Source organism: Lithobates pipiens, unplaced genomic scaffold (assembly GCF_037356315.1).
Source record: "Lithobates pipiens isolate NorthernLeopardFrog02 unplaced genomic scaffold, aLitPip1_a1.2 Scaffold_19, whole genome shotgun sequence".
Lineage (NCBI taxonomy): Eukaryota > Metazoa > Chordata > Amphibia > Anura > Ranidae > Lithobates > Lithobates pipiens.
This window is the reverse complement of record NW_027507764.1, coordinates 433,538,495-433,556,785: the sequence shown is the minus strand read 5'-3', so window position 1 is coordinate 433,556,785 and position 18,291 is coordinate 433,538,495. Positions and strand designations below refer to the sequence as shown.

At 44.4% G+C, this 18,291-nt stretch overlaps 1 long non-coding RNA gene across 2 annotated transcripts; it reads right to left on the bottom strand.

Moving 5' to 3' along the window:
• Nucleotides 1–764: 764 nt before the first annotated feature.
• On the bottom strand, nucleotides 765–17,277 carry LOC143998343 (uncharacterized). 2 transcript variants are annotated; one of them, XR_013277866.1, is made up of 3 exons: nucleotides 17,086–17,277; nucleotides 16,167–16,302; nucleotides 765–915 (listed from the first exon to the last, which is right to left on the bottom strand). It is a non-coding gene; the product is annotated as an uncharacterized LOC143998343 (long non-coding RNA). The 2 variants fall into 2 exon arrangements; XR_013277865.1 differs by lacking the exon at nucleotides 17,086–17,277 and adding an exon at nucleotides 16,818–16,930.
• Nucleotides 17,278–18,291: the final 1,014 nt, after the last annotated feature.

Sequence of the window (18,291 nt, the reverse complement as noted above, 5' to 3'; positions counted from 1 at the left end):
CTGGACTATTGTTATCAAAAGAAAAATATATGGAGATGGCCTTTAGTCCAGGCTACCAGGAAGATATTTTAATAGTCAGTCCTTATGCATCAGGTTTGTGGATTTTGCTGGGCTAAAAAAATGTGAAATGAACAAAGTATATTACAAATGCAATCAAATTTACCGATTTACTGAAATAATGAACCATGGTAATGTAGTATTTATTAAAGCATAGACTTCAGCCAAAATCCTTTTTTTTTTTTCAGTTGAGGGCAAAGTGGGTTAGAAGAAGAACCTCTGTCGTGATTTATTGTTGTCTGTATGGTTGTTAAAGATATCTCCCCTCTCACCATCTTCTAGTGCAGGGGTCTCCAAACTATGGCCCTCCAGTTGTTCAGGAACTTCAATTGCCATCATGCCTAGCCATGTTTGTGATTGTCAGAGTTTTACAATGCCTCATGAGATGTGTAGTTCTGCAACAGCTGGAGGGCCATAGTTTGGAGATTCCTGTTCTAGTGACACAGAGGTTCCAATCCTATAGCACTTTCCAAAAAAACAAGTGTTTTTTATGATTTATTAGTGGCTTTGTTGGACAGATGTATCTCCATTTCCTGTCCCAGTGACAAAACAGGAAATGAGGGGGCATTTCTCCAAAGGTGGCACAGTCAGCAGTAAAAATCTGACAGAGGTGGTAACTCTATTCTATAGAAAACAAAAACAAACAAGCAAACATTTGTGTTTGGAATTTCACTTTAAATGTTATTTATTTTAATATAACAGCCCACATTGATTGGATGTCATACTACATTCACAAGAGTAAGCATAAAAAGAGAGAGTAGTGCACATAAGGAAGACATGGTCCACACGGTGCCTTTGTTCCGGATCTCCTTTTCACATCTGTTTCCCACATACCACCGGTCTCCAGATGTTTTACACCTGTAAAAAGTGTACGGTATTTATTAATCTGTGATATACCCAGATATGCATATTCAGTATAGAAAGTAATGCAAACAAGGTTTAAATATTTTGCAAGGGGCACGTGAAATAGTTTAAGGTGGAACTAGGATTTAAAGGAGAATTGTTTCCAAATAATCCAAAAGTGTCAATGCCACTCCAGAGTGTATAGTGTACTGTAACATTAAGCAAATAAAGCTGTAATGAAATATTACATCACAGTGAGCCGTTTATAGTTCTTTCAGTATCATAAATAATATATGCTGCCCTATGCACCCCAATACACACAGCACCATGCCTTGTGATACATGCGCCACTAGGGATGAGCCGAACACCCCCCTGTTTGGTTCGCACCAGAACCTGCGAACAGACCTAAACTTCGTGTGAACTTTAGAACCCTATTAAAGTCTATGGGACTCGAACGTTCACAATCTAAAGTGCTCATTTTAAAGGGTAATATGAAAGTTACTGTCCTAAAAAGTGTTTGGGGACCTGGGTCCTGCCCCAGGAGACATGGATCAATGCAAAAAAAAGTTTTAAAAACGGCCGTTTTTTCAGGAGCAGTGATTTTAATAATGATTAAAGTGAAACAATAAAAGTGTAATATTCCTTTAAATTTCGTAGCTGGGGGGTATCTATAGTCTGCCTGTGAAGGGGCGCATGTTTCTGGTGCTTAGAACTGTCGCTGCACAAAGTGTCATTTGTGCAGGAAAAAAAGTCTTTTAAAATCACTTGCGGCTAAATTGTCGGGTCTCCGTAATACAGAGAACACTCAATGAGTGTTCTCTGTATTAGCCGACAATTCATTCATTCATTGATTAAAAAAAAAAAAAAAAAAGCGTGGGGGTTCCCCTAAATTCAATCAAAAGGCCCTTCAGGTCTGACATGGATATTAAGGGGAACCCCGTGTCAAATTTAAAAAAAAAATTGACGTGGGGGTCCCCCCAAATATCCATACCAGACCCTTCAGGTCTGATATGGATATTAAGGGGAAACCCACATCAAATTTAAAAAAAAAATTGACGTGGGGGTCCCCCTAAATATCCATACCAGACCCTTTATCCGAGCACGCAACCTGGCAGGCCGCAGGAAAAGAGGGGGGGACGAGAGAGCGGCCCCCCCTCCCTCCTGAACCATACCAGGCCACATACCCTCAAAATTGGGAGGATGCTTTGGGGGTCTGTGACCCCTCAAAGCACCTTGTCCCCATGTTGATAAGGACAAGGGCCTCATCCTCACAACCCTGGCCGTTGGTTGTGAGGGTCTGCGGGCGGGGGGCTTATCAGAATCTGGAAGCCCCCTTTAACAAGGGGACCCCCAGATCCCGGCCCCCCCCTGTTTGAAATGGTAAGGTACCCCTACCATTTCACAAAGAAAGTGTCAAAATGGTTAAATAAGACAAACACACTTTTGAAAAATTCCTTTATTAAAAATAAAAAAAATAAAAAATAAATTCCAGCGGTGCTAATCCACTCTTGCTATCCAGCGACGGGTCTCCGGGGTCCAGCGATGGATGATCATATCCAGCGACGGGGGATCTCTCAGTCCAGCGCTGTCCATACCTCCTTCTTCTGTCTCCACTGCGGAGACACTGCAGAGAGCCGAGCGCTGACATTTCTTATATTGGGAGGGCGGGGCCACCCGTCACCTGACCCCGCCCCTCTGACGCAGGAGAGGGAAGCCAGGGGTTCCCCAGTGACGTGTGGGTGACCCCGCGCCCTCTGATGTAACGCAGGTTTCCGTTACATCAGAGGGGGCGGGGTCACCCACACGTCACTGGGGAACCCCTGGCTTCCCTCTCCTGCGTCAGAGGGGCGGGGTCAGGTGACGGGTGGCCCCGCCCTCCCAATATAAGAAATGTCAGCGCTCGGCTCTCTGCAGTGTCTCCGCAGTGGAGACAGAAGAAGGAGGTATGGACAGCGCTGGACTGAGAGATCCCCCGTCGCTGGATATGATCATCCATCGCTGGACCCCGGAGCCCCGTCGCTGGATAGCAAGAGTGGATTAGCACCGCTGGAATTTTTTTATTTATTTTTTATTTTTAATAAAGGAATTTTTCAAAAGTGTGTTTGTCTTATTTAACCATTTTGACACTTTCTTTGTGAAATGGTAGGGGTACTTTTGTACCCCCTTACCATTTCAAACAGGGGGGGGGCGGGATCTGGGGGTCCCCTTGTTAAAGGGGGCTTCCAGATTCTGATAAGCCCCCCGCCCGCAGACCCTCACAACCAACGGCCAGGGTTGTGAGGATGAGGTCCTTGTCCTTATCAACATGGGGACAAGGTGCTTTGAGGGGTCACAGACCCCCAAAGCATCCTCCCAATGTTGAGGGTATGTGGCCTGGTACGGTTCAGGAGGGAGGGGGGGCCGCTCTCTCGTCCCCCCCTCTTTTCCTGCGGCCTGCCAGGTTGCGTGCTCTGATAAAGGGTCTGGTATGGATATTTAGGGGGACCCCCACGTCAATTTTTTTTTAAATTTGATGCGGGGTTCCCCTTAATATCCATATCAGACCTGAAGGGTCTGGTATGGATATTTGGGGGGACCCCCACGTCAATTTTTTTTTTAAATTTGACACGGGGTTCCCCTTAATATCCATGTCAGACCTGAAGGGCCTTTTGATTGAATTTAGGGGAACCCCCACGCTTTTTTTTTTTTTTTTTTAATCAATGAATGAATGAATTGTCGGCTAATACAGAGAACACTCATTGAGTGTTCTCTGTATTACGGAGACCCGACAATTTAGCCGCAAGTGATTTTAAAAGACTTTTTTTCCTGCACAAATGACACTTTGTGCAGCGACAGTTCTAAGCACCAGAAACATGCGCCCCTTCACAGGCATACTATAGATACCCCCCAGCTACGAAATTTAAAGGAATATTACACTTTTATTGTTTCACTTTAATCATCACTGCTCCTGAAAAAACGGCCGTTTTTAAAACTTTTTTTTGCATTGATCCATGTCCCCTGGGGCAGGACCCGGGTCCCCAAACACTTTTTAGGACAGTAACCTGCATATTACCCTTTAAAATGAGCACTTTAGATTTCTCCCATAGACTTGTATAGGGTGTTCCGGCTTTTCGAATTTGCTGCGAACAGCCCAAATTGTTCACTGTTCGCTGAACAGGCGAACAGGCAATGTTCGAGTAGAACATGAGTTCGACTCGAACTCGAAGCTCATCCCTATGCGCCACATACCCCTAATGCCATAATACTAATCTAAGAGCTCCCATATAACCCAAGAGGCCAGAGGGAGACCCTCAGCTCAGCAGTCTTCATTCACCTGGGGCTCCGAGTCCTCATTGATGGGAAGCTCTGCCAACTTGCTCCACATCTCTTTCCTCCCAACTTCACTCCATCTTCCTGCAGAACCAGGTGCTGAAAGTCAGTGCACTCCAGGCCTGGTACCCACTGCCACTTTGCAGAGTTAAAGGGAGAGAGGAGGCTGCTACTATACTGCAGCCACAAAGGTAGAGAATGAAGACCTTAGTTAGCTGCCAAGTTAGTCAGGGTGAAAAAAAAACAAAATGTCAATCTAGTTCAACCAACAGAATAAAAAAAACACAAAATACAGAATCTTTAACCCACAGTTGACCCAAAGGAAGATCAAAAAAAAAAAAAAGCCCTACGGGCATGGTGCAATTTGCTCCAGTAAATTCCCCCAGGAGGCAACCAGGTATCTACTGAGCTGGCCAGAACTAGTTTTTAGGGAGTCTATTCCACAGCTCTTACTGTAAATAAGCCTTTCTGTGCCCCTTTGTATCCTTTTTTTTTTTATAACATTAAATCATATATTTATTACCACCCTAGAGGAGGAATTACCTTGAATGCCATGATTGCTTTATGTGAGATGTATTCTATTTTTTATAGTCAATACCATGGTTTTTAATTATGTGTCATTTTTCTTGCATGCTATATACAGTATAATAAAATATTGAAACTGGACATGGAAGGTGATCTATTTATGTACTTTTTAAAAAAAAAAAATATATGTTTAACACCTTCCCGCCCTATAGCCGAAAGACGGCTACAGCGCAGGCTTAATTTGCCGGGAGGGCGTACATGGATGTCCTCCCGTAATCCTGCTGTCTGTGCACCTCCTGTGGACTCAGCTGATCACAGATCTGGGGAAGGGGCCAATCACAGCAGCCCTTTACCACGTAATCAGCTGTGTCCAATGAAAGTTGATCGCAGAAGTAAGCACAAGACGGTTATCAGCTTTCCTTTTCTCATGCTGACAGCATGAGGAGAGAAAAAGAGAGCTGATAAATGGCTAAAAGCACATCGGCACTGATAATCAGGGCACTGATTATCAGTGCCCTGACTATCAGTGCAGTCCCAATAGTGCCCACCAGTGCTCCCAATCAGTGGTCACCAGTGCTGCCAATCAGTGCCCATCAGTGCTGCCAATCAGTGCCACCTATTGGTGCCACCTATTAGAGCCCATCAGTGCCACCTATTAGAGCCCATCAGTGCCACCCATCAGTGCCCATTAGAGTTGACTATCAGTGCCCATCAGTGGCGCCTATCAGTGTAGCCTCATCAGTGCCACCGGTCAGTGCCACCTATCAGTGCCGCCTGATCAGTGCCACCTCATCAGCGCACATCAGTAAAGGGAGAAAGATTACATGTTTGCTAAATTTTATAACAAACTATGAAAAATGTTTATTTTTGTATATTTAACAAAAAATAAAAAACTCAGTGGTAATTAAATATCACCAAAGGAAAGCTCTATTTGTGTGTAAAAAAAATACAAAATGTAATTTGGATACAGCGTTGCGTGACTGCGCAATTGTCATTCAAAGTGTGATAGTGCTGAAAGCTGAAAATTTTCCTGGTCAGGAAGAGGGTAAAAGTGCCAGGTAGGAAAGTGAGGAATGTACACTATATTTTAGGTGATATTTACATCTTTGTGTTTTGGGTTTGTAGCATCCTACGTTCTGGGTTCATTTGTATTGCATTTGATATTTGCAGATTCTGAATCCCTTACTTTGGATTTCAGATTCAAATTACACAAAGGCCGTGCTTCATTATTTTTTCTCCCAATGAAGGTATAGGTGTCAGTTGAAGACATAAGACAATGTAATTCCCATGTGTCTGATATAGCATCTTGATTCAGCAGTGTCACCTTAATTAGTAGTTTATTTCATGTGACAGGTTCACATCACCCTTTATACATCAAACAACCATTGCATTATGTAGGGCAGCCCCCGTAGGAGCCGCTGGTGAATAGGGGTCCTGCACAGCCAGGCACACCAAATTTCTACAGGCTCGCTTGAAATTGGAAACGTTTTATTTTTTTTATTAGGGGTTAATAAACTTGAATAGGGATAGGGTTATTATGGAATGCTCACTTGACTGGAACAAAGTCTCTTCAGGGACACTCAAATATATTCACTCTCTGTATACACTCCTCATCCTCCAGTACATCACTTGCTTGCAGGAACAACTCAGACCCAGCCGGAACACTGTTTGATGAATGTGGCAAGGCACTCAGCCAGATCAAGCAAAAGCCCTTTACAGGCAGGGACTGCGGGCCCCTTTGGTGCGTAGAGAAAAAGTCCAGTGTCCTGCTACATACCTGTAACTACTGATCCCAGCACCACCTCTTCAGGCACTGCCAGCCCACCTGGCTACAGCTGCCCCTTTCACTAGCCCTCCTGGCTACTTCCTACAGTCCTCTCAGACTGCCACACTCACCAGCCACACAGCTGTGTTCTCCCTGGAGATATCTCATGCCGCGTACACACGTAGCGAACTATCCTACGGACTTAGTCTGGCGGACTTCCCGCCAGACTGTCCGTCGGACTTTCCGAATGAGCTACTTGCCCACACATGGCACTTTTTCAGTGGACTAATACGGCGTACTAAGTCCGCCGTACTATCCGCCCTACTTTTGAAATGAACGGACTCGCCCACACACACGGAGGAAAGTCCGCTCATTTCGAGCGCTTCTCCAGGTAGGCGGGGCCCGCGAAGGAGACATCGCTGGCCCCGCCACCTGGTATGGACTTAAAGGGGAACCCCAACTCCGAAAAAAATCGGCGTGGGGGTCCCCCCAGGTCCACATCAGACTCTTGTTCGAGCATGCTACCTGGCCGGCCAGGAAAGGGGGGCGAGCGAGCGGCCCCCCCTCCTGAGCCGTACCAGGCCGCGTGCCCTCAACATGGAGGGGTGCCTTGGGGAAGGGGGGGCGTGCGCCCCCCCACCCCAAAGCACCTTGTCCCCATGTTGATAAGGACAAGGGCCTCTTCCCATCAACCCTGGCCGTTGGTTGTCGGGGTCTGTGGGCGGGGGGGCTTATCAGAATCCGGGAGCCCCCTTTATTAAGGGGGCCCCCAGATACCAGCCCCCCCCCACCCTATGTGAATGAGTAAGGGGTAAAATGTACCCCTACCCATTCACCTGTGTAATAAAGTACAAAAAAAACAACACATAAGATAAAATAGTTTATTGCACAGCTCCGGGGTCTTCCGTCTTCGGGGGGTCTTCTCGCCGGACTCCTCCGCTATCTTCTTCTAGCTCTTTTACTAGCGAAGGAGCCCGGCTTTCTTCCTCGCCGCCGGCCTCTTCTTTCGACTTCGGGGGCACCCCCCCATGTTGAGGGCACGCGGCCTGGTACGGCTCAGGAGGGGGGGGCGCTCGCTCGCCCCCCCTTTCCTGGCTGGCCGGGTAGCGTGCTCGGACAAGGTTCTGATGTGGACCTGGGGGGACCCCCACGCCGTTTTTTTTTGGCGTTGGGGTTCCCCTTTAAGTCCATACCAGGTGGCGGGGCCAGCGACGTCTCCTTCGCGGGCCCCGCCTACCTGGAGACCCGCTCAAATGAGCGGACTTTTCTCCGGGCGGGAAAAGTCCGTTCATTTCAAAACTACGGCGGACTGGCATACACACCGCCGAAATGCGAGTCCGGCGGGAAGATTGGAGTGCAAAACTACTTTCTAAGTCCGCCGTACTTTCGGGTCAAAAAAGTATGCCGGAGGCTACACACGGGGGGATTGTCCGGCGGACTTGAGTTTGCCGGACTTTTCCACCCAATTGTTTGATCGTGTGTACGCGGCATCAGATGTGCTAGGTGGCTCCTGTTGTCCTCATTCTTGCTCCCGTGCCTCTGGACAGGACAGACTAGGGGGTGGCTACCCTCAAGGGCCACTGACAGCCTCCTCAACACTATCTCCAGCTTCCACCCAAACTCTGCACTGCCCCTGCTGGCCTGACTGAGTATTCAAGAGGGACCCACCCCCTATCAGCCCACTTGCTGAGGACCAGCCAGGGCCCTCCTTAACATTCCAGGCAGCTCCTCCCAGCCTTCATTCCATTCCTCCGGAAGCCTCACCAAGGCTCCAGCAAGCAAGGGGAGGCACCAGAGGTGTTGCCTTATGAGTCCTCCATCCTCCCTAGATCACTCACCCCGGCCCAGATTAAACACAGACTTGGCTCCCAGCCAAGCCTAAAAATTTTTTTTCAATTTCTTTATTTATTTATTTTTTTCCCTTTCCATTTTTTTTTTTCCTCAAGTAAACAAGAATATAATTTTACATAAACAATCTAAGAGTCATACATCGTGTTTCCATATTCATACATAATAAACAAAAAGAGCATAACAATTCATTCTATTCCCTTAGCCTCTTATTCCCTTTATAATGTAATGTATAAATCCAAAGAGAGAGCAGGCTAGGTTAATGGTAATCTATATAATATATCGGGGCAATATCATAGAGACTTCACTCTCAGTCCCACATACCCCATGTCTGGTCCTAGGTTGGTACTGTTCCCAATCAGGCCAGAGTTATATTGTTATCCTCTTATTTCTCATCTTCCCCCCCTGATATTTTCCCCCCTATTCTTCTCCCCCCCCCCTGAGAAAAAAAAAAAAGGGGGGGACCAAGCCAAAAAAAAGGGGGGGAGTTCTCATCTCCTTCCCCTATATCTCCCCCTCCTCCCCCTTAAATCGCATCAATCTGTCTCCTTCCCTCCTCCAAGGAGATATAGAGGTTCCATGGTGTCCATATTTCCAAGTAAGTTTTCCTTCTTTTCCTGGCTGTCCATATTAGGTCTTCCATCCTGTTCACCTCCTCAACTTTCTTCAACCACATGCTTACACTGGGGGGTTGTATTTGTTTCCACCTAAGTGTTATACATGACTTGGCTGTATTTACCAAGTGACACAGGATGGAATTCCCACCTATATTTCCTGAGGTCTCTGACAAGTTCAGGAGGAATACTGCTGGGTCCTCCCGTATTTCTACTTCACTGAATTTTTGAGCGATATCTCGTACCTCTTTCCAGTATTTCTTAATTTTTGGACATGACCAAAATATATGTAAAAAATTTCCCACTTCTTTCTGGCACCTCCAACACTTATTTGATATATGAGGGAAATATTTTTGAAGTTTTTCTGGTGTTCTATACCACTGTGCGATAATTTTATAATTAGTTTCCTGTAGTTTTGTGCATGTTGCTGTTTTAAAAATTGATTGTATCATATTTTTCTTCTGCTCCTCAGAAAAAGTCCTTCCTAGGTCTATTTCCCACTTCCTAAAGAAGGGTACCTGAAAATTTTCGACGGGTTTAATCAGTAACGCGTACATTTTCGAGATTGCATGCGTAATTGGTTCCTTTTCCATACAGAGTTTCTCAAATGGCATATAGTCTCGCTCTAGTAACTCTGGCACTATCTCTGTTTTTAGAAAATGTCCTAATTGTGCCGCCTGCCAGAAATCTAATTGAAAAGGGCCTTTTCTATCTATCATCTCCTGCATTGTTGGCCATTTACCTTTTTTCACGAAATGCGAAGCTTGATATATTCCTTTTTTAATCAACTTATCAAAAGGTCCTTTCTGTATGCCTGGTATAAATCGGGGGTTACCCAATATAGGGACTAGAGGGGAGTTCTGTGTCGATATCTTATTCTTAGCTAAGAGATGGTAGCATATCTGTAATGTGGGTCCTATTGTAGGGTGTAGCTTCGTATCTGAGGTCAAATTTCTGTAGCACCAAGGTGCTCTATGTAGTAGCTCCCTACATTGTGCTTGCTCTAATTTTACCCATATTTTCTGATCTCCATGTCGACACCAGTCTAGTAATCTACCTAGATGTATTGCATGGTAATATTTGTATATGTCTGGTGTTGCTAATGTCCTCCGTATCCTTGGTTGTTTGTCTGCCCAAATAAATTTCATAAATAATGTTTGTATAGTTCTAAAGAAATTTCTTGGTATTAACATTGGGATTGCCTGGAGGAGGTACAGGAGTTTTGGCAAAATATTCATCTTGATTATATTATTTCTTCCAAACCAGGAATGTATTCCCCTGTGCCATCTCTCCAGGCATCCTCGTACCATCTTCAATACTAATACAAAATTTAATTCATATATCTTATTGAAGTTTGTTGCGATCGTTATTCCCAAGTATTTCAAGCCATAGTTCGTCCAATTAAATTTATAATTTAATTTTATTAGTCTCGTCATTTTCTCTGGGACTGCTATCATTAAGGCTTCTGACTTGGAGCAGTTTATTTTAAAGTGGGATAATGTACTATATGTCTCGATTTCCTTACATAGATTTGGGAGCGAGATTATCGGATTCGTCACTGTAAAAAGCATATCATCTGCATATGCTGCGACTTTATTATGGGTTTCTCCTATGGTTATTCCTTGGATATCCCTGTTGAGCCTTACTCTGCATAGAAGTGGTTCAAGGGTCAACGCAAATAACAGAGAGGACAGTGGACATCCCTGTCTGGTCCCATTTGTTATTGGGAAAGATGTAGATACCACTCCATTTACTCTTACTTGAGCTGTAGGTTTTTCATACAAGCTTGTTATCCAGCCCATCATTTTCCCTCCTAGCTTTATATGTCGGAGTACCGAGAACATGAACCCCCACCCCACCCGATCAAAAGCCTTTTCTGCATCTGTTCCCAGAAATATACAGGGGGTATCGGTAGAGATGACTGTATGTATTAGGTTTAAGGCCTTAATAGTATTGTCCCTTGATTCTCTTGTTGGGACAAATCCCACTTGGTCTTGATGAATCAAAGAGGGCAAATACTGTTGTATCCTCAAGGCTAATAATTTGCTAAATATTTTCAAATCTGCGTTCAGTAAAGATATTGGCCTATAGCTTCCACATTGTTTCGGGTCTTTACCTTCTTTCTGTATCACTGTGATTGTAGCTTTAAGTGTATCTGAGTGGAAAGTCGATATGTCTCCTATTTCATTAAACAGTTTAACCATATATGGACATAATTCCGGCATAAGCGTCTTATAATATTGGGCTGTTAGTCCATCTGGACCAGGTGCTTTCCCACTTTTTATCTGTTTTATCGTGTTTTGTACTTCTTCTAGTGTGATTGGGGATTCCATCTCCTCTTGTGCAGTACTTGTCAGAGTCGGCATTTCGCTTGATCTTATGTATTCATTTATCTTAGCTTGATCTGATGCCCTCAAATTCAGATTATACAATGAGGAGTAGAAATCGCCAAACACACCAGCAATCTGTTCTGGCACTCGTTCTTCCTCCCCACCTTTTTTTCTAATTATAGGTATGTATGTCTTGGATTGTATTTCCCGTAATGCTCTCGCTAGTTGTTTTCCGCATTTATTGCCGGATTCATAGCTACACTTACGTCCTATCTGAATTGCCATTTTAGCTCTGTACTGTAGCAGATCTGTAACTTGCCTACGTGTGCTTATTAATTCTTGTTCAACTTCTAAGTTCTGGGCATGTTTATGTTGGGCTTCTAGATGTTGCATTTTTACTAATAATTCTGTTAACTTAGTTTCTCTTTCCTTCTTAATCCTTGCTCCATGCTTAATCAATACTCCTCTGATTACTGCCTTGTGCGTTTCCCAGATTGTTCCCAAGGAACTTTCTGGGCCTTCGTTCTCCTGAAAGAAGAATTTTATCTCCTTTCTGACATCCTCCAGGACTAAAGGATCCTGAAGGAGGCTCTCATTGAGTTTCCACATCCTAGAGGTTAAATGTTTTTTCCCCGTTAAATTATATTTAAAAAAAATTGGGGCATGATCTGACCAGGTAATTAGACCAATAGTGGCTTCCTTAACTGAGGATAATTGTTTATGCGGAATAAAAAACATATCTATCCGTGAATACACTCTATGCGGATTGGAGAAAAAAGAGTAATCTCTTTCCTTGGGGTGTAATAATCGCCATATATCTACCAGTTTTGTTTCTGTTATTGCCTGGGCTATCCTCTTTCTTATTTTAGGTGTCACTGACGATGTCCCTGATGAGGTATCTTCACTGGGGATTAATGGGGTATTAAGGTCTCCCCCCATAATCAACTGTCCTTCTTCGAATTCCATAAGTTTGTCAAGTATCTCTTTAAAAAAGAGGTCTTGTTGTATATTGGGGGCATAATATGTTGCTAATGTAACTCCTACCCCTCCTATAGTCCCCTTTACAAACAGATACCTTCCCTTTGCATCTATCATAGAATCCCTATGATTCCATGCTACTGTTTTTGATATCATAATGGTGACTCCCTTAGTTTTGGAAATCGGGTTAAGCGCATGGTAAACCGTTGGATACCCCGTAGACCTCAGCAGAGAGAAATTATTTTCTCTGAAATGTGTTTCTTGAATAAACGCTACATCTATCTTCAATCTCTTTAAATCATGAAGTAACATTCATCTTTTTTCCGGGACGTTCAGTCCCTTTACATTCAGGGACATTATTTTTAAAGTTTCCATATCTCCTTGGGGAAAGAGGCAGAGACAAGTAAAGGTGCAAACAAAAAAAAAAAAAAAAAAAGGGGGGGGGGGAGAACCCCCTCTAACCCTACCCCCTCCCGCCCCCCTCCCTCCCGTCCAATCTGCTACTCCCTCCCTCCCTCCCCCACTACCAATCCCTGGGTTGGCCGTTTACCAACGGTCTCCCCACGAATCTCAAAGCTCTACTGCTTTTACCCACTCGATTTCCGGACCCTCCGGATTATGAGTGTTTACCTAATGGGGTTTTGTGGTTGTGCCTGGCTGCTCCTGGGCGAGCTTCCCCCGTGCCCTCCGCCAGTCTTTTATAATATCATGTTTTCTACTGTCACCTGTTACTTCTCCACATAGATTGTGTCTACTCCAACATGGCTCTTTTAAGAGAGGGGGGGTTAAAAAAAAAAAAAAAAAGGAGACAGAAGCCATAGTAGAGGCAAAGTTAATTATGTCTGTCCATTCACATCTACGTATATACTTTTACATATATACACCTATACCCTTGCATATACATGTATGGAGACACACATTCACAGCTGCACCTGTGTTTGTAAATTCATACATGTACCCATCTCTATATTTATCCAAAGCTTAAGCCTCTCCTGTATATATAATTTATATCAATCCCCCCCCCCCTTTCCTATTTTCCATGTCTCCTCTCCGTTTCTCTCTTCCTTCCTCCAAGAGCCATATTGTGTATTGACCTTGTTCCAAAAAAAAAAAAAAAAAACCGTACCATAATACAATAAAGCAACAATACAATATAATACCTTACACTCCTCATCCCAAAAAAAAAAAAAAAAAAAAATTTTCTTTTCTTTTTTTTTTCTTTCCCTTTTCACTTCCCTTTTTCCTCCCCTTTTTCCTTTCCCTCTCTCCCTTTCCTCCTCAAAGGGGGGAGGGGAGGCAAGGTGGGGAGAAGGAGAAAGGGAGAAAGAGAGGGGGGGGGCCGGAGGCCACATCTTATAAAGTTATTTTATTCATCCTTAAGTTCAGGTAGGGGGGTCTGGTCCCAATCCGTAAACCCTCCGTTTCCCCCAGGTCCCTAGCTATGTGCTTTATTTTGTTAGTGGTGATATTAAAAGTTACTAATATTGGTGATTAGTGATTGACCAAAAAAAAAAAAAAGAAACCAACAGTTTCTTGTGTCCTAATTCTATATACTCTCCCCCCCAGCTCAATATCCCTCCTTATCCCACCCTCTCAACCCTCACAAGTCTAAACCATCCCCTGTGCACCATCATTCCCATATATATTTACTGACCCTCCACATCCATTACTCCCTCCCCCCCCAAAAAACAAGAAAAAAACCAAAGAAAAAAAAATATTATGTATTATATTAAATCCCCCCCTCCTCCCAACACTTCTAAAAAAAAAAAGAAGAAACCACTGCAACCCCTATCATCCCATTTTCCCCCTCTTTATCCCTAGTAAATTATAATAGTAAATTATATTACTCTCCTAAGTGACCACCTCTTCTAGGAACCTCGGTCATGTGAATCCCCCCCAGGGACCTGAACCCCCCCCCCCCTTTATTATAATTACCTAATCTTATTTGTGTATTTATCTTAGACTCTCCACCTGTATCCCCCCCCCGACCCCCCCCCACCCACCCGCTGCCCCCACCTCATCCCTCATTATCTCCATTCATCCTAATCCAAAAAAAGATATTAAGAGCATATCTCTCTCCTCCCATACTTCTTAAATCATCATGGAGGGAATTAATTAGACAAGTTGAAAACCTATGGGATGAGGCTACGAAAAAAAGGAAACAGAGAAGGGAAAAAGCCCCAACAGGCGCACAAAAGAAACAAAAAAAAAGGATAGGTTCAGGGATATGAGTTAATTTAGCTTAATTTCTAACACAAGTCTCATTGTGCTGTAATATGTCTCATCTTTCCCACTCCCTCTCTTTCCCTCCTGTGCTTTCTGGTTTTTTTCTCTGTAGCTGAGAGAGTGGGAGTCTCCAGTTCGGCACCATAAACGGCTCCACACCTATAAAGGCAAATAATTTTGGAAGATCGCTGTATAGTCTCAGTGTGCATGTAGATGTTCCTTTTCTTATTACCACAGCAAGAGGGTATTTCCATCTGTATGCATGTCCCTCCCGCCGTACACAGTCCAAGACAGCACGCAACTGTGCTCTGCGCTGTAGTGTGGCCCGGGATAAGTCAGGTAGGAGCTTCACTACTGATCCCTCTATCTCAATATTGCCAGCCAACCATGCCTTCCTCAGCAAAGTCTCCTTATGCGCGTATCTATGGAGGCGGCAAATTATGTCCCTGGGCCTTTGCGGGTCTGCTGATTTAGGCCCTAGCGCCCTGTGTACTCTGTCCAAATCCATGTTAGGCGGGACATTACCCTCTAAAATCATGTGAAAAATGCTCATTACCTTCTCCTGCAAGTCCTCCTGCTCAGCGACTTCTGGGACTCCTCGGAGCCTCAAGTTGCAGCGACGACTACGATCTTCAAGTTCCTCGATCTGAAGCTGCATCTTCACCAACGTCTCACCCTGCTCTTTGCTCTCCCTTTCCACTCTCTCCATTTTTCCTTCAAATCTGTTGCTTAGGGGGGTGTGGTCTGAGCATGGCTGAGTGAGGGCGTGCAGAGTCTGTGCTCCTAGCTGAACCGCCAGTCATAGGTGATTTGCACCTGAGGATCCCGGAATGAGCGCGCCTAGACAGAGAGAAACGAAAACCTCGCGTAGAGCTGCAGGGTGCAGTGCCCCACAACCCGCTATACAGCAGTATTTCTCCCCGAGGCGGATGTCAGCTGCCGGGCATATCGCGGAGACTACGGACGTAGCTAAGCCCCCCGAGGTGGTGAGCGCTCGGACAAACAGGGGGGAGATGAAAAGCTCATTTGAGGCTGGGAATGGCAGGGAGGAAAACGAAGGAGCTACCCCTCGCACTAAACGATCGGAAGCGGAGGCGAGTGCGCGGACGAATAGGGGGGAGACGAAAAGCCCAACCGAGGCCGGGAACGGCAAAGAGGAATGCGAGGAAGTCACCCCTCGTAGTATACGATCGGAAGCGGAGGATCTGAAGAGCTTAATCCAGGCTCTACCAACGAAAGCCGATATAGAGGCTCTCATTAAGAGAGTGGAGGAGACACACCGTGCTGAGATCCAGCAAGTACACACTGAGATCCAGGTAATTTCCGACCGCTTGATAGTGGGGGAGGTAAGAGTAGCCAAGCCTAAATTTACCTATATTACAAAAAGAAATCTATGTACAGCCTAGCACTCTACACTAGAGGGTGCTACAATTACTTGAAGTCACCTGGCTGTAAATGGTCACCCTATCTGCCCTCTGTTCCCCGAAGCCTTCTGGGTTTACAAGTGCAGCTTACCTGCAGACGTCGTCCCGGCAAAGGAGATCCGCGCTGTAGCCGTCATTCGGCTATAGCGCGGGTCTCAAGTGGTTAAGGGCAATTATAATGCTGATGCAATGTGGCCCACAATGAAATTGAGTTTGACACTCCTGCACTGAGGCAAGACATTTTTACCTGCATGCCGGCTGCTGGTTTTCCAGAACACAGATTCCATCATTCAAACAGTTATTTTGTGCGCACAGGACTGGCACTTTGGGTGGTGGTGATGTGGGTGGCGGCAATGGTTGTGTCTGTCTTAATTGGGAAATATCTGTAGAAATAAAGAAGAGATAATGGTTTTCTGTCTCTGTTGAGGCGCTGATAAGCCTGTATAACTAATACACAAAGACAATGAAAGAAGCCGAAGTACATTACATTTGGTTATATATCAAAAACAATTTATTAGATGCACTAGAGCCTATCCCAATACACTTCAAATAATGTGTATGAAAAAGAAAACAAAAAATGTGTAGCTGCCCCTTTAAGTGTGGGTGATTCATCTAGACTTAGGCCATATATATATATATCTATATATATATATAGATATATATAGATATATAGATATAAATCATTTGTAGGCGATCGGAGGGGTAAAGAGCCGGCTCAAATAGTTCAGTAAAGTAAAAATGGCTTTATTCAGCAAAATAAACAGAAGAAACAACAGACTTGTCTTGTAACACAGGTGCAGATGTAGGAAAAGTTCAATCTCTTTAACCAACAGGCTGATATATAGATAAAGTACATGGCTCTAGCCAGAGCTACAGTCTCTGATATGGTTTTGCTCACCCCAGCAGGTACGCAATACAGCAAAGGATCCTTTCACACAGCATGCTGCTGTGTCTCTCTTTCTCTCCTACTCAAACAGCTCCCCTCTAACATTTTCAGCCCAGCTGGCAATAAGCAGGTCTGAAGGGGAAGTAACTGCCCTCTTCAATTAACCCCTTGAAATACCCTGTTCCAAGCCAGGGGTCTGGACACCACGAGCCAAGTGACAGTAGACCCGAGAAAGGGCATCCGCATTCTGATGTACCTTTCCTGGTGTCAGAGAACTCACCATGTGAAGATCCGTCCCCGTGTAGCAGCAGTTCACCTTCGTCCCAAGGATCATGCACGGTGTCCCCATCAGAGGCGTGCGAGTCCTGGTACGAACGGACGCACGCCAATACGAACACGTGGACGCACTCGCGCCAACCGAACGTTTGCACGTAATTACACACGCTTCTTCTTCTTTGTGGCCTCTAGAGTGCAAACCTCCTCTGGTGCCTGGAATTGGGGCAGTAGAGGGTGATGCCGCCAACGTTCCAGAAACCGCTGATTTGACAAAACTCACTCTTCCTCCACCTGCTGTTCCTGCTGCTGTCCATCAGCCACCACCAATACCACTACACCCGCCTCCACCTCCACCTTCTAGTTACATCACTGGTATGTCTACAACCAGCTCCTACAAATGATGACACTGTATACTATCAATCGTACTGACTCCTTTACTGGGTGAACTATCTAAGAGAAGAACCCCAATCACATTTAGAGATTTACTTTTAACCTTCTGTTGCATCTCTAGGACAGGAAGTGAAGGGAAATCTCCCCAGTGGTGCACAAATAATAATAACCTAGCAGGGGTTAAAACTCTTCCTACTCTATCCAGAAAAAAAGAAAAAAAAGATTTTGGATCTAGATACACTAAACCACTAGACCTCCGGGAAGATTTATCCCCCTTCATGACCAGGCCATTTTTTGCTATATGGCACGGTGTTATTTTAACTGCCGATTTCGCAGTCATGCAACACTGTCCCCAAACAAAATTTATATATATTTTTTTCACACAAATAGAGCTTTCTTTTGGTGGTACTAGATCACCACTGCATTATTTATTTTTTATTATATAAACGAAAAAAGACTGAAAATATTAAAAAAAGCAAAAAATATATATATATTTTACTTTCTGCTATAAAACATATCCAATAAAAAAATAAAAAAATTTAATTTCTTCTTATATTTTGGCCAAAACACATCCTGCTACATATTTTTGGTAAAAAAATAAAAAAAAGTGTATATTGATTGGTTTGTATGAAAACTATAGCGTCTACAATCTATGGGATATATACTAGAGTTTATATTTATTTATTTATACTAGTAATGGTGGCGATCAGCAACTTATAGTGGGACTCCCTTAGTGCACGGTCAATCTGACACTTAGATTACTTTCACACTGTAGTCGCTCCGCGTTAGCGGTAAAGCGTCGCTAATTTTAGCCCACTGC